Here is a 15,709-nt window from a genome sequence, read left to right as displayed (position 1 = left end):
ATGTTGATTAATGATATTTCCTCATTGTCTAAAGTCCCTTTTAACAAAATATAATTACCTTCCCTGTCCCTTTTGATCAGGTCTATTTTTGCTTTGCCTTTATCAGATATCATGATTACCACTCCTGAATTTTTTCTGTCAGTTGAGGCCCAGAAGGTCTTACTCCATCCTTTAATTCTGACCTTGTGGGTGTCAACCCGCCTCATGTGTGTTTCTTGAAGACAACATATGGTAGGGTTTTGGATTCTAATCCATTCTGCTATTCGTCTACGTTTTATGGATGAGTTCATCCCATTCATGTTCAAAGTTATGGTTGTCATTTGTGGACTCCCTGGCATTTTGATATCCTTCCCTAATTCTAACCTTTTCTTCTTCGGCTCTACCTTTTAGTCCAGTGATTTACTTTGAATCAGTCCCCCTTGTCCCCTCCCTTGATGTTTCCCTTTTTAGTCCCTCCCTTTTTGTTCCCTCCCCCTCCCCCCTCTCTTTCCCTCCCTTTTTGTTTACCCTCTCCCCCATCCCCCCCTTGGTTTTCTCTTCTCCCTACCCTTGTTGGGTAAGATAGAATTCATGATCCCAATGGATCTGGATGTTTTTCCCTCTCAGAGTTGATTTCCCTGAGATTAAGGTTTAAGTAAAAAACCCCTCTCTTCCTCTCCTTCTTATAGGAGTTTTCTTCCCCTCCCCTTCCCATGTGAATCTTTGTGTGAGAAAGCTTATTCTATTTGGTCTTTCTTTACCCCCTATTTATACATTACATTTTCCCCACATATTAGTATACATAGATTGATAGAAATGTAGTCCTTATAGAAGAGAGTTTGAGTAAAAGAAGAAGATAACATTTTTCCCCCTTTCATTAATATTTACCTTTTCAGGTATTCCTTGCTCTTTGATTTTTGGTATCAAACTTTCCACAGAGCTCTGGTCTTTTCTTTGCAAAAAGTTGGAAATCTTCTATTTTGTTGAATGCCCATACTTTCCCTTGGAAGTATATAGTCAGTTTTGCTGGGTAGCTGATTCTTGGTTGGAGACCCAGCTCTCTTGCCTTTCTGAAGATCATGTTCCATGCCTTACGATCATTCAGAGTAGAACTTGCAAGGTCTTGTGTGACCCTGATTGGCATTCCTTTATATCTAAATTGTCTTTTTCTGGCTTCCTGTAGGATTTTTTCTTTTGTTTGATAGCTTTGGAATTTGGCAATTACATTCCTGGGAGTTGTCTTTTGGGGGTGTAGTGTAGAAGGTGTTCTATGTGCTGTGTCAGTGGCTGTATTTCCCCCTTGTTCTAGAATCTCTGGGCAATTTTCTTTGATTATATCTTGTATCACCATGTCCAGTTTGGTGTTTATTTCTGGCTTTTCTGGAAGTCCAATTATTCTTAAATTATCTCTTCTCCCTCTATTTTCCAGATCTGTCACCTTGTCGGTGAGATATTTTATGTTCTCTTCTAATTTCTTGGTATTTTGGCTTTGTTTTATTAATTCTTGCTCTTTTACACGATTGTTGTCTTCCAGCTGCCTGATCCTGGCCTTTAAAGCCTGGTTTTCCTTTTCAGTTTGGTCACACCGGTTTTGTAGATGTGTGAATTTCTTTCGCATTATCTCCCACTTTTCCTCCCAGAAGGCTTCCATCTTTTTGGTCATTTCTGATTCAAATTCTTCATGGGTTTGTGGAGAATTTCCATTTCCTTTGGAAGGTTTCAGAGCATTTTCTTGCATATCGTCCTCTATCTCCTATGTATTTTGTATTTTGGCTCCATAGAATGTGTCCAAATTCGCCCCTTTCTTCTTATTTTTCTTGGGATTTTGGGGCTTCTGTGCTTCTGTGGAGTTTGCCATCTCTGAATGGGGAGGATTAGCTTTTCTTATCTCTGTCTGGTGTTCAGAGGCTTTAGTCTTGGGCAGATTGTCGGTTCTATGAGGTTTCCCTGGGTTAAATTGAGTATGCCTCACTGGAACTGGAATGAAAGGGTCAGACCAGGGGTCCACACTCTCCCCTGGCTCTCTGGGTCGGGTTGCTTTCCGGAAGTTGCCTTCAGAATAGCTGGCCGTGAGGCTGTTTTGTCGGCGCTGAGGGTTGCTGTTGTTTCAGAGGACCCTGCTCTCTGAGCGGGGCGGGGCTGCGGCTTCCCAGAGCTCCGAGGGCAGTGACTTTCACTGAGACTCTGATAGAAGGATCAAGCCCCTGAGTCTGTCTTGCCCGTCCTCAGGGTTGCTGTTGTTTCAGACGACCCTGCTCTCTGATCGGGGCGCCTTGGACTCTGTGCTCCTACCCCTTAGGTCCGAGTGATCTCGGGTTCTGGCTTTTGAGGGGGGCCGTACCTTTTGATCCAGGTCCAGGTCCAGGAGGAGGATTCCCAGGGTCTATGCTGTTGATCGTTTTGAATTTCGGCGCCTTAGGAGCTTATAGTTTGAGATCGGTCGGGAAGGGTTTTCCGGAGATCTGAACTTTAGCTTTCTCTAAGCCGCCATCTTGACCGGAAGTCCCCACTTCCGGTTAGATTTAAAATAGTTTTGTGTTAAATAGTTGTAGATAAGAGAGTGGGAGCCATAAACTGTGATAATTAAAATGTTTGGGAGCAAGGGAAATATATATATATCAATTATGACCGCTGAAATATGTTTTCTACTGTGTCTTGGTTTTATATAAATATAAGATGGTCGCCAGGGAATATATTCCCAATTTATGAATATGCCCAAGCCAACTGGGTTTTATAGAGAAATCTAATATATAATACACTGATTAATCAATAGAAAAAGAGAGAAAGTAAGAAAGGAATGAATGAATAAATCAGTCAGTTGGTTTTATCACTCACCCAAGATCTCTCTGGGTAAGGCTTCTCATGCCAACCTCAGGCTCCACCTTCAAGAGAGCCTCCTTTCAAGAAATGTTTCCAGAGAATTCTCCTTCAGAGCCAGCCTTCTCTCCTGGTCCTCCCACAGAGCAACCTCCTCAGTCCTCCTTCAGAGCCACCTCACTCAGAGCAAAACCTCTCCTTAGAGCAAAACCTCTCAGAGCAAAAAACTCTCCTCCGGCCCCCTCCTGTCCTCAGACTCTGCTATCTTTAAGGACACCATCTAAGTCCCCTCCCCTCAGTTCTCACATCTACCATCACTGTCGATGTCTCCCCTGTGCCAATGGTGGCTCTAGCTTAACCCAGGACCACCCAGAGGTCTGTTTCCTTTGCACATGTCTGTTGTAGGTCATTCTCAAATAATTAAATCTTGATCTTTGCTGCAGCCCTTCCTAAATCCAGTTACTCTGAGTAGGGTGGAGATTGTAAGTTCCAAGACCTGGTTCTGTCATTCCAAGTATCTCTATTGTATCAATTCTAAAATCAATCATGACTCAAAGAACTTCCTGTTCTATGCTTAAGCATAGGTCAAAGCCCTTTCTATTATTTAGCAAAAGGTTTCTGTCCTAAAGTAGCCTTAAGTAGGGAGGAGAAGGACCCTCCCATGGCAAGGGTTTTCACATTCCAATAGAGTTCTTACTATCAGTAGGAAATTTTTTCCAAGTATGAAATTTCCCAATGGTGAAATTTCCAACATTCATAAGTCTAAGAAATTTTAAAGTTTACAACTGCTGGCTCATGCACACAGTGTACCCCAGGCACAAACACCCCAAAAAGTCTTCCTCCCCCACCCCTGCCAAGGCCTACCCCAAGCAGCCTCCTGGGAGCAGCCTCCTGGGAGCCCAAAGAGCAAGAGCTCCACCTCACCCTTCTCCTTACCGCCCAGCAGAGCCTCCTCCTTCCCTTCCACCAAGGCCCCACTCCACTCTGGCCTGGTGAAGCCTGGCCAGCCTGGAGAGCTCTCTGCCCAGTGGCTTTAGGCCTACCCGAAGGACTGCCTCCAGGAGTGCTGGTAAGAGTCGAGCCCAGGCTTCCATCCCACCCCCACAGCATTTCAGCGTCCCCCTCTTCGGTTCTCACTTGTCTCTGACACCAAATACCTCTTCCCAAATCCCCAGCCCATCAAGGCTCCTCTCTGCCTCTCTCCCTCCCCAGTGCACCCTAGCTCAGACCCAGGACTCATAGTCACCGAGTCCATAGTAGGAACCAGAGTTAAGGCAACGAGTGATCATGGTCCCAGGACGCCAAGTCTCCATCCTTTTCTCCCCTTGGAGACTCTGTTTTCTTATTTATTCTAAGACAGAAGAGTAACAAGGGCTGGGCAATGGGGGTGAAGGGACTTGCTCACGGTCACCCATCTAGGAAGTGTCTGAGACCATATTGGAATCCAGGTCCTCCCAAGTCACTGTGCTACCTAACCATCCTGACAGACACCCAGGTTTTAAACCCCATTAGGACCCAGGTATCCAGGTCCCCAGGCATTTACTCCCTTCCAGTGTCCAGAGTCTTGGACTTCCTGAAGGACCTGGGCATCCAGACCCGCTCCCTCTCCCTCTCCTCTCCATATATGTTCCTTGGTGTTGGGGAAATGCCTCCTCTCCCTGTCAGCTCACTGGAAGAAAAGAATCAGACACTCATTTGGAACTGCTGAGGGGCTCGTGGCCCCTGGATTCACCTATTAAAAGGCTGTGAATGAGAACAAAGGAGAGGCCCATGCGTGTGTCTCCTCCCACTCCCACCAGTGTGTGTGTGTGTGTGTGTGTGTGAGACAGAGAGAGAAAGTCACATTTCCCAGAAGCAACAGAGGCAGCTCCACTGACCTGGGTCATTTGGAGCAGCAATAAGAACAGCAGTCCAGAGTCCACAGGTTGGAACTTGTGTAGGCATGACTTAGACAGAAAAGGGGACACGACACAGCCTGCCTCTTAGACCTAGAAACGTCTCATGTCTCAAATGACAAGAGAATTTGCTTGAAAACTGTAAGGACTGAATACTCTTTTGTAGCAGTCCAGGCCATATATATAATTAAGATGTAAGGATTGCGGGTGGACACATGGCCATTCTTGCACATGGCAATGAACTCCCATCCCAGCATTGCTAAGGTTAAGGTGCAAAACTTAGATCCCTTTGTCTTATCCACCCTGGGATAAACTCCACCTTTACCTTGTTCCAATCTACCAATCAATACACTCTGTATTCCTGATTATGCATTCTGCATCTTTGCATATCAAAGACATTAAAAGCAGCAGCCCACAGGCACCTCCCTCTCTCTCTTGGATCTCAGGCCTTGCCCAAAACTGTCTCTCTCTCTCCTCCTCTTCTCTCTCACCTGGGACCTGGCCTTTGACCAGGCACTTTCCTTTTCCAATGCTGAACAAATTGTGGTAAATGATGGTGATGGAATCCCGTTGTGGGTTTAAAAATTTTTTTTTTACTTTCTGCCTTAGAATAGATACTCCATCTAGCATGTTTCTTTGCTTCTGTCCTTGCACTTATAAGATGGAGCTAGTGCATTTGGTCAGCTAACTGCTTCACAGAGTGTTAAATTTATTAAGATTAGCAAAGTTTCGAGCTAGATAGCACAGTAGATAGAGTCAAGCCTAGACTAGGCTGGAGGTCCTAGGTTCAAATCTGGCCTCAGACACTTCCTAGCTATGTGACCCTGGGCAAGTCACTTCACCCTGTAAGAAAACCCTCTGATGACAGATAATATACCAGAGGTGAAAGTGGGGAGAGGCAAAGATGGGCACCTCAAAATTTGGGGTACTTGAGGTTACAGAGAACCTCCCCCCAAAAACCCATACTCTCTTCCGGGGCCTCTCACTCTTACAAAGATATATGACTGCATTATTTAACTAAAGATGAATTTAATAACAAGTTTAGATTGGGAAGGTATCAGGGTAGAGGGAATAGGGATTTCCCTATACTTTGTCACAGATTGGGTTTGAGTCTCTCTCAGCTTTTGAACTGAGGTCAGGCATTGCAGGCTGGTGGAGGGTTTCTTTTATTCCTGTCTATGCTCATCTATGCTAGGTTTCTTAAGTTCAAAGTCTTTAGCAATAGACAGCAAGAGGAAGAAAATATTCTGACTTTCAGAGCTGGTTGGGCCTGTCTCTTCAGGCTAGCACCCCTAAAGACCGGCCTTAAGTTCAAGCTGCTCCCCTTAAATCCCTTTCCTTGATGACATGATCCATAGGAATCCAGGTAGAGCACACAGTTGGGAAAAAATCTACGAATAGAGGTACTTCTACCCCGAGACATGGAGAAAGCATTCTTTCTAGTCCAATGGCCAGGAAAGAGTCCCCTCAAGAGCAACTGTCACTCTCCAAGTCTCCCCCAACCCCCACCAACTGCCTTCGCTGTCAATATCTTCACTCTAACATTCCAACTTCTGTCTGCTCCACCCCAGTGACAGAAATGCCAAAGCTTAATTCAGTTTTCCTTTCCACAATCCCCTTTTTTTTGTTGTGACCGTCCCAAGGTCACTTATATTTATTATGCTTACCAAGCTACTAAATCTACTTTCTACCTACTCCCCCCCCCCAACAATAAACTTCCCTTTATATCTATTCTATGCTAATCTTATCTAATCTAAGGAATTTTATGCAGGAAAGTTTTGGGTAAGGGGGTAGTTTTGGGGTTTTACAATAAATTCAGTACAATAAATGTTTGAAAAATACCATTACAAAGAAATTTGAATTGCAATGCTAATATTCCTTACTCTTGCTATGTTAAACTAGTACAAACATTTTTTCTGTTTTTTTACCTATAATTATTTGCAAACTATTTTATCTCTATATCTTTCCATTAAACACAATTTCAGCATCAGCTTTACAATAAACAATTAAAAGTGCACTATCTGCAAATGTAGCTTCAATCTATTTCTAAGTATAACTGTGTATGCTATGCTTAATTTATCTTACTCCTAATCTATTCCCTACTTATTATAACTATTCTCTAAGTCCTTAGTCTATAACCTAATCTTATGTACAATGTATATACATGCTATGTTACATATTTATAGGCCCTCCCACTACATTTCTAACCTACTTATAGTATATATATATTATTTACAGAGATTATTTACATATAGTACAATAATATACATTGTTCTCGTATCCTGATGTCAGTCAAATAGAAATATCTATTGATCTTTCGATTTGCCCAAGACCTTATGGAACTAACTAACTAACAAGATATATATTTTTTTCATAAATGCAATTTCAGACACTCATTTATTTACACAAGGTCTCCTAATATATGTCAGTTTGTGATTTTGTGATTTATGTCTAATAGTGTTGTGTGGAATGGATATTTATTAAGTTTCTTCCACTTCTCATGTTGACTGATGGATCTCTTCTTTCTTCCAAGTATGTAGTGTTGCATGCTATTTCTCTAATATGTGAAATTAATTTTGTTTTATGCTTTCAACACACTCAGTCTTACATATAAGTTCAGTTTTACGTCTGTCCTTTTCTTGTATAAACAAATGTGCAAAGTTCAAAGTCTTAGCTGCCCATTTCAGGTTTTTTTCTCTTTGTTTCTTCTTTCTGGCAGCTTTTCTTGTTGCTTTTGTCTGATTATCTTCTTCTTCTATGACTGTTACAGTGATGTTGGATTTTTCTGGTTTTATGTGGGAAGAGTGGAATCATGAGTCTTTCCCTGCAATTTTTATAGCTGTCAGGGTAGTAAGCAATACGTTGTGTGGTCCAAACAATTTTATGTCTGTAGCCAGTTTTCTATTGAAATTTTTTGTGTATACTTTGTCTCCTGGTTTAATGTTGTGCAAACTGTAATCCAGGGGTACTGTTTGTTGTATGAAGCCCATTTTGTGCAACTCTGCTATTCTTGTTTGTACAGCTTGTATGTATTTTGTTAACAATGTCCTCCTATCATTGCAATGTATGCTGGTTTACAAGTCTTTCTTTGCCAAATTGCATGTCTGTATAGCATATCAAATGGAGAGATGGGCAGATCTCCATTGGGTCTTGTTCTAAGATGGAACAGAACTAATGGTAGAATGTCTGTCCATTTTAAGTGTTTCTGCACAAAATTTCCCTATTAATGTTTTGATGTCTTTATTTAATCTCTCCACTTGCCCTGAACTTTGGGGACGATACAGTGTGTGGCATGTTGCTTGTATTCCTAGATTTTTATCAATTTCATTTAATATTGATTGAGTAAAGTGACTTCCATGGTCTGAGTCCAATTTTGTGGGAATCACAAATCCAGGTATGATTTCTTTTAATAGGATTTTGACCACAAAAGCTGAGTTATTCTTTTTGGCAAGAAAAACTTCTGGCCATCTAGTCAGTCTGTCTATGATCACAAGGCAATACTTAAATCCTTTGTTTTTCGGCATGTTGATAAAATCTATCTGTATGCATTCAAATGGAGTATATGCTAAGGGACGACCTCCTAACCCTTTGGTCTTATAAACTCCCTGATTGAACTACATACAAATTTTACACTTTTGACAAACTCTTATGGTATATGAGGATATTCCTGGTGCAGTCCAACATCGTCTCGCTGAATCGATCACGGCTTGGGTTCCAGAGTGTCCTTCTGCATGTATTGCTTTGCACATGTGATAGAATAAGGTTCTAGGCAGGATGGGTTTGCCTAGTAGTGAAAACCATATGCCCCTTATTTGTTTTGTCCCCAAGTTCTCTTTTAGAGGGCACAAGAATTCCAAATAATGATTTTTATTTATTTTTTATTTTATTTAATTAGATGATTTAGAATAATTTTCCATAGTTACAAGACTCATGTTACTTCCATTCCCTCTCCCCATCCCCTCCCATATCTGACATGTAATCCCACTGGGTTTAACATGTGCCATCGATCAAGACCCATTTCCTTATTATTAATATTTGCACTAGGGTGATCTTTTGGAGTCTACTTTCCCAGTCATAGCCCCACCAACCCATGTGATCAAGCAGTTGTTTTTCTTCTGTGTTTCTTTTTGCACAGTGCTTCCTCTGGATGTGGATAACATCTTTCTCATATGTCCCTCTGAATAGTTGTGGATGATTGCATTGCTGCTAGTAGAGAAGTCCATTGCATTCGATTGTGCCACAGTGTATCCGTCTCTGTGTACAATGTTCTCCTGGTTTTGCTCCTTTCACTCCGCATCAATTCCTGGAGGTCGTTCCAGTTCACATGGAATCCCTCCAGTTCATTATTCCTTTGAGCACAATAGTATTCCATCACCAGCATATACCACAATTTGTTCAGCCATTCTCCAAGGAGAGAACTGGAACTCAAAAAAAATTTTTTAAACAAATGTTAAAATGTTTTCATGTATAACTGAGGAAAAGGAAATAAAACTGGAATAAAAGGCATCGATACATCTTTAAAAAAAAATGACAGGTTAAACATGGTCACAAATATTCACCAATTCAGAAAATAAGGAAACCATGTGTTATGCCTGACCCCAGTGTAAGATTTTTCATTTTCTGCCCCAGCTGAAGGATTAACGAATAATCACGGTATGAGGGAGTATATATTAGCTGGTCATCTCCTTTCTAGAGGAGAACATGAAGAGACTTGAGGAATGCCTCTCCCCACTCCAGATCACTGGAGACAATGAAGCATTCCCAAGGGAAAGATAAGCAAGGCTCAGATGGCAAAGAAATTCTCTGAGGTGGAAGAGGGGAGAAATGACTCATATCAGGAGGCTACACAACAGTTCCATAGAGGATGGAAGGAAGGAATGGGACACTTGCTTGGTCAGAATTCAACGGAGAGCTGAGGTTCTTCCTGGAGAGGACGCTGGGTGCTCTGAGGAGGAAGCGAGGGCTTGTCCTCCAAAGAATGATAGCAGAGAGCCCCAGCAGCTGCCAGGGAAGGCATCCTTCCGGAATGGTCAATAAAAGAAGAGTTATAATTGGTGACTCCCAGCTCAGAGATACCAAGGCTGCTGATAAGGAGCCGGATACAGTCAAGAGATAACAGAGACCCTCCCAAGGTTTCTCAGAATGGGCGACAATGACCTTCTTCTGGGCATTTCCATGAACACTGATGTTATTAGTTCCACAAGGAACCTAAGAAGGTTCGCCAAAGATGGCAAGAAATGAAGGACCAGACTTGGTGGCAAAAGCTGCATCTTCTTCCCTTGCCCATTCAAAGTATGTGAGTCCCTCACACTCTGTATGAAAGGGGATCCTTTTCAGTCAGTCTCACTCCCTGGAGCAGGGGTCCCCAAACTATGGCCTGCAGGCCACATGAGGCCCCCTGAGGCCATGTATCCGGCCCCCACTGCACTTCCAGAAGGGGCACTTCTTTCATTGGTTTGTAGTGAGAGGAGCACTGGATGTGGCGGCACCACAAAGCATGGCTTTGTACAGTACTACTTCCAGTGACATAATCCTTTGTGTGGCACCTTAGAACTAGGCACCATGCAAAGCATTATGTAGCTGCACAGTGGAAGACGTCAGCATGGTGAACAGCGACCTGGGGGAGGGAATTCCGCACTGTGTATACTGCTGCCCGGTTAGGGTTAGTATAAGGACCGGCCTGCAGTCCCTATATATTTTTACCTGTGGGTAATCACCTGAGAAGGAGAAGGGAGACTAAGGAATTGGGTGAATAATAAAGACTCAGAGACAACAAGTTCAAACAGATGGGGAGTGGCGCGATCTCCGTGAATATTTCCCTTGGATAATTAATTAAAGGGAAACGTGAGGAATAAGAAAACACGTGGGGAGTCACAACTCCTTAATGCCTCCTATGGACAAGAGAGTCCAAGCATTAATAGGAAGCATTGGGGCGACAGCATCTCGAGGATCAGCAGGAAAAGATGGGACAGAGAAGTCAGAAGGTCCAGAAAAGTAAGAGAGAGATTCGCGCTTGTTCCCCAGTATTGATTGGAGGTTTTAGGAATGTGGATTAGGAGGAGATCAATGCATACGTAACATGGCAATGGTCTTAACATTGGTTGAATTGACAATGACTGAATCAAAGAGGTGGAGATTAATCCAACCTGAGCTTTGCAAATGAATGTACTTCCAGCCAAGGCATGGCTGTCAAGGCCCAGCCCAGGAATTTGCCCATCCTTTGCTAGTCCTTTGGACTGTCCCTTTCCATGCCAGGTGTCTGGTAAATGAATATACAGGATACAATATCAATACATCAATCATACTTCCAAGATGCTAAGATGCCTGGTGTGCTACATATCCCCCTTTCTGTTTAAAAAGTAAAACAAGACTATATTATGTTAACAGAAAAATAAAAATTATAAACTCAATCGAAAACAAAAATGGTAGTGAGTGGAGTAAAATTAATTAATCAAAATGAATTCCAAATAGAATAGCCAAATTAAAATTAAAAATTATGAAAGACCAATAATGAAAATAAAAATTATCTTAACTTAGTAATAATCCTATAAAAATGAGAAGATAAAAAATGAATTTTTACCTCATCTGGCAAAGTCAAATGTAAAAAGTTTATCAAACATCAATAAAAAAAAATAATAAAATGATCTTCACTCTTTAGTGATCCTGAATTAATGTGATATCAGTTCCATAGTCCACAGGACATGTGCATTAATATGTCATTTTACCCATGTACAGTCAGGACTATAAGAAGTTGTCAGACCTTTAATAGTTAAAGAAAAGGACTATATCACGCACGAGATGAGAGCAAATTCTTTTCTTTCCCTTGTCCTGTATGCTACAGGTTAGGCTCAGAGTTTTAGGGTTAGGCTTAGAGTTTTAGGGTTAGCGTTAGGGTTGGGGTTAGAGTTAGGGTTAGGCTTAGAGTTTTAGGGTTAGGGTTAGGCTTAGAGTTTGGGTTGTTTTTATAGTCTGGCCCTCCAATGCTCTGAGGGACAGTGAACTGGCCACCTGTGTAAAAAGTTTGGGGACCCCTGCCCTGGAGGTTTTGATGGCAAACATCTCCTCTCATTTCTCTGAGCTTGAGTCAATGGCCTATGAAATGAAACAGTTCCTTCATCCCCACTTACCAGGGCATGAAGAAGGGCTTGGCTCTAACCAATGTTAAATCGAGTTGGCACTCCCTGAGGTAGGCTGGGCACCTAAAGTGCCCAGGTAGCCATCCGTGCTTGGGCTGGGATGCAGACATGAAGGAGGCCTTTTGCAAGAATACAAGACCCCAAAACGTAACTTAAAAAAAGAGAAATGTTGCATGTGGCCAGGAGGGCAGCCTAGGCGGAAGCCTGCTTCCTAGGGGGAAGAGCCTGGGTATAAGAGCTGTGTGTTCCCCCCCCTTCCAGGCCATCAGTTCTGGGGATTTTATACTCTACAATGGTGAGGGTGTGACTGGAGCAGGGGGTGGCAGAAGGTTTCCCACAGGGCAGGGCGGTGGACAGATGGACGAGGGGTGTCTCTTGGTCCATCTCAAACCAACAGGACAATCCAAGGAGGTGGATCCTCCAGGTCAGACTTTTGGGTTGGGGGTCCCAAGGGTGTGAGGGAGCAGAAGAACTCCCCTGCTGACAGTCTGCCTGAGTGCTGGGGGTGCAATGCCCCACCATCTCTCCCCCCCAAATATCTAAGGGAATGGGGGTGATGACCTCCTCAGTCTTCTGTAGTTTCTTCAAGGCTGTCCCTGCCTGTCCTCAGCAGAGGGGGAGGCCTGGCTGCGGGGGCTGGGATAGCATCTCACAGGGGAGTAGCCAGAACTGGGGTGGATGGAATCTCCTGGAAGCCTCAGGTTTGGGGTAAGCCCCGAAGGCACTGAGTCCTTGGGATAGAGGCCTGGGGTTCTCTCTGCTTTGGGGGCTGCTTCCCTGTGCTGGATCAGAGAGTTATCTGTCTGGATGGCTGGCCATCTGTGATTTAAAACACAGGAAAAGGCCCAGAATGTAAGGAAAGGGATAGTTATGGGGCAGGTAGTTGAGCTAACACAAGAGGGGCTCAGATAACAGGGAGGGGGCAGCTGGGTGGCTCAGTGGACTCAGAGCCAGGCCTGGGCAGGAGGTCCTGGGTTCAAATATGGCCTCAGACACTTGCTAGATGTGTGATCCTGGGCAAGTCACTTGACCCCCCTTGCCTAGCCCTTACCACTCCTCTGCCTTGGAGCCAATACACAGTATTGATTCCAGGATGGAAGGTAAGGTTAAAAAAAAAAGATAACAAGGAGGGGGGGTCTTCAGGGGCACATCCTCAGGGAATGCGGGGAGCTGAAGGACATCGAGCCGCTGCTTCCTGTAAATGGCTGACCCGTCACAAAGAGGACAGTCAGTCCCGAAGGCAGAAGCAGAGAAAGCAGGACTGGGGCAACAGCCATGAACAGAGAAGATCAGTCCAGCAGATGCGTCATTCAGCATCAGCATCTGGAGGTCTCAGCCGCAGCCGCCATCTCCAGAGCACCACTTCGCGCCGGCTTCCTCCGTTGATCCTTGGGCAACGTCCACCTCAGTGTGGCATCCAGGCTCGCTGAGCGACCTCAGTTTACAGGTGACTATCTTCCCCTGGATCCTGGGGCAGATCCAGAGAGCTCTGGCCTGTGGTCCCTCATGGCCCTCCTTCAGGGCTGGACCCTATCCTGTCCCCTGGCCATCTGAAGGAGCGGAGAGAGGTCAGTTTGGAATCTCTGAAGGGCAACTTTCCAGAGCCATCCCAGAATCCTCTGTGATTTTCCAAAGCCACCTTCAGCCATTCTAGAAGTTATGCCTCAGTTAACGATCCAATGATGAGAGCAAAATCTCTATCTGATCTCTCCCTCCCCCCTCTCGATTTCTCTCTCTCTCTCTCTCTGTCTCTCCCTCCCTCTCTGTCTCTCTGTCTCTCCCTTTTTCCTTCTCTCTCTCTCTCAAACTCTCCCTCTCTCTGTCTCTCTCTCCCTCCCTCTCTCTCTGTTTCTCTCTCCCTTTCTCCCTCTCTCTCACCCTCTCCCTCCCTCTCTCTCCCTCCTCTATTTTGCTATCTATCCCTCTCCTTCTCTCTCTCTCCTCTCTCTTTCTCTCCTCCCTCTCTCCCTCTTCCTCCCTCTCTCTCTTTCTCTCTCCTTCCTCCCCTCTCCCTCCCTCTCTCTTTCCTTCTCTCTCTCTTCTCTCTCTCCCCTTCTCCCCTCTCTCTCTGTCTCTCTGTGTCTCTGTCTCTCTCCCTCTCTGTCAGTGTCTTTCTCTCTCTCTCTGCCTCTCCCTTTGCATACTCAAGCACTATGGACTTTAGATCCAAGTCCCTCTTTCTTCTCTGACTTGCTTTTACTTTTCCATTTGGTATCACTTGCATTGCTAATTGGTAACTGTAAACCTTAAAATTTCTTAGACGTAAGAATGTTGGAAATTTCCCCATTGTGAAATTTCATACTGGAAAAAATTTCCTACTGATAGTAAGAACTCTATAGGAATGTGAAAACCCTTGGCATGGGAGGATCCTTCTCCTCCCTACTTAAGACTACTTTAGGACAGAAACCTTTTGCTAAACAATGGAAAGGGCTTTGACCTGTGCTTAAGCATAGAACAGGAAATTCTTTGAGTCATGATTGATTTTAGAATTGATACAATAGAGATACTTGGAATGACAGAACCAGGTCTTGGAACTTACAATCTCCACCCTACTTAGAATAACAGGATTTAGGAAGGGCTGCAGCAAAGATCAAGATTTAATTATTTGAGAATATGACCATCAACAGACATGTGCAAAGCCACAGACCTCTGGGCACTCCTGGGTTAAACTAGAGCCACCATTGGCACAGGGGAGACATCGACAGTGATTGGTAGATGTTAGAACTGAGGGGAGGGAACTTAGATGGTTTCCTTACATATAGCGGGGTCTGAGGACAGAGGGAAGAGAGATTTTTGCTCTGAGAGGTTTTGCTCTGAGAGGTTTTGCTCTGAAGGAGTCTGGAAGTGGAGGCCCCTGAGACTGTTTCTCCATTTTGGTCACGTGAGTGATAGGGACTGATCTCTTTTCTTTGCCTCAGCTATCTAAGGGCTTGTCCCTTTTGGCCCAGCCTAAGGAGAGGTGGTATTTAAGTCCTATTCCCTTCTCTCCCCTTTCTCTCTCTCTCTCTCTCTCTCTCTCTCTCTCTCTCTCTCTCTCTCTCTCTCTCTCTCTCTCTCTCTCTCTCTCTCTCTCTCTCTCATACCTTTCTTCCTCCTGTTTGTAAATAAAAACTCCAAAAGGTTAACTGCTGACTTGAGTTTTCATTTAGGAATTACATAGCTGAATTCCTTGGCGACCTTAAATTAATATATATCAGTCTTTTAAAGTGATTTCCATGTCACATAACCCAAAGGAATTGGGATTGCAAGGACTCCATCATGGAATCACTGGATCTTAGGCTAGTACTCATCAGTACATTTCAGTTTATGGAACAAATTGGTAAACTGAGGTAACCACTGGGGATTGAACAAGAATCTAAGGTACATTCAGGTTGAAAATGAGCTTTTGTTTACATCCAAACAATACTTAAAACACATGTTTTAGCAGCAGCTCCAGTAACATATTGCAAAAGAATTTCATGGAGCATTGAGTATTCCAGGGTCTATATGCAATGCTGAGATGGAAAGCCCTGTAAGTGCAGTAAACCTTAAAGCTAGCCTTTGGACAGGTGAAGGAGCAAACCACTTATGATCAATTTTTTATAAAAAATCATTTTAGGTAAGTTTAAACACTTAAAGCCATTTTTTTTCTTGAACCTGTTATGATGGGAAGGTAGATAAGGATGGAAATAGCCTTCTTCTTCTTTGCCTTTCTTTCTTCCTTCCTCCTTCTTCCTTCTTCCTTCTTCCTCTTCTTCTCCTTCTCCTTCTCCTTCTCCTTCTCCTTCTCCTTCTCCTTCTCCTCCTCCTCCTCCTCCTCCTCCTTCTCCTCCTTCTCCTTCTCCTTCTCCTTCTCCTTCTTCTTCTCCTTCTCCTTCTCCTTCTTCTCCTTCTCCTTCTTCG

The sequence above is a fragment of the Monodelphis domestica genome, chromosome 4, assembly GCF_027887165.1.
Source record: "Monodelphis domestica isolate mMonDom1 chromosome 4, mMonDom1.pri, whole genome shotgun sequence".
NCBI lineage: Eukaryota > Metazoa > Chordata > Mammalia > Didelphimorphia > Didelphidae > Monodelphis > Monodelphis domestica.
This window is presented reverse-complemented; position numbering follows the sequence as displayed.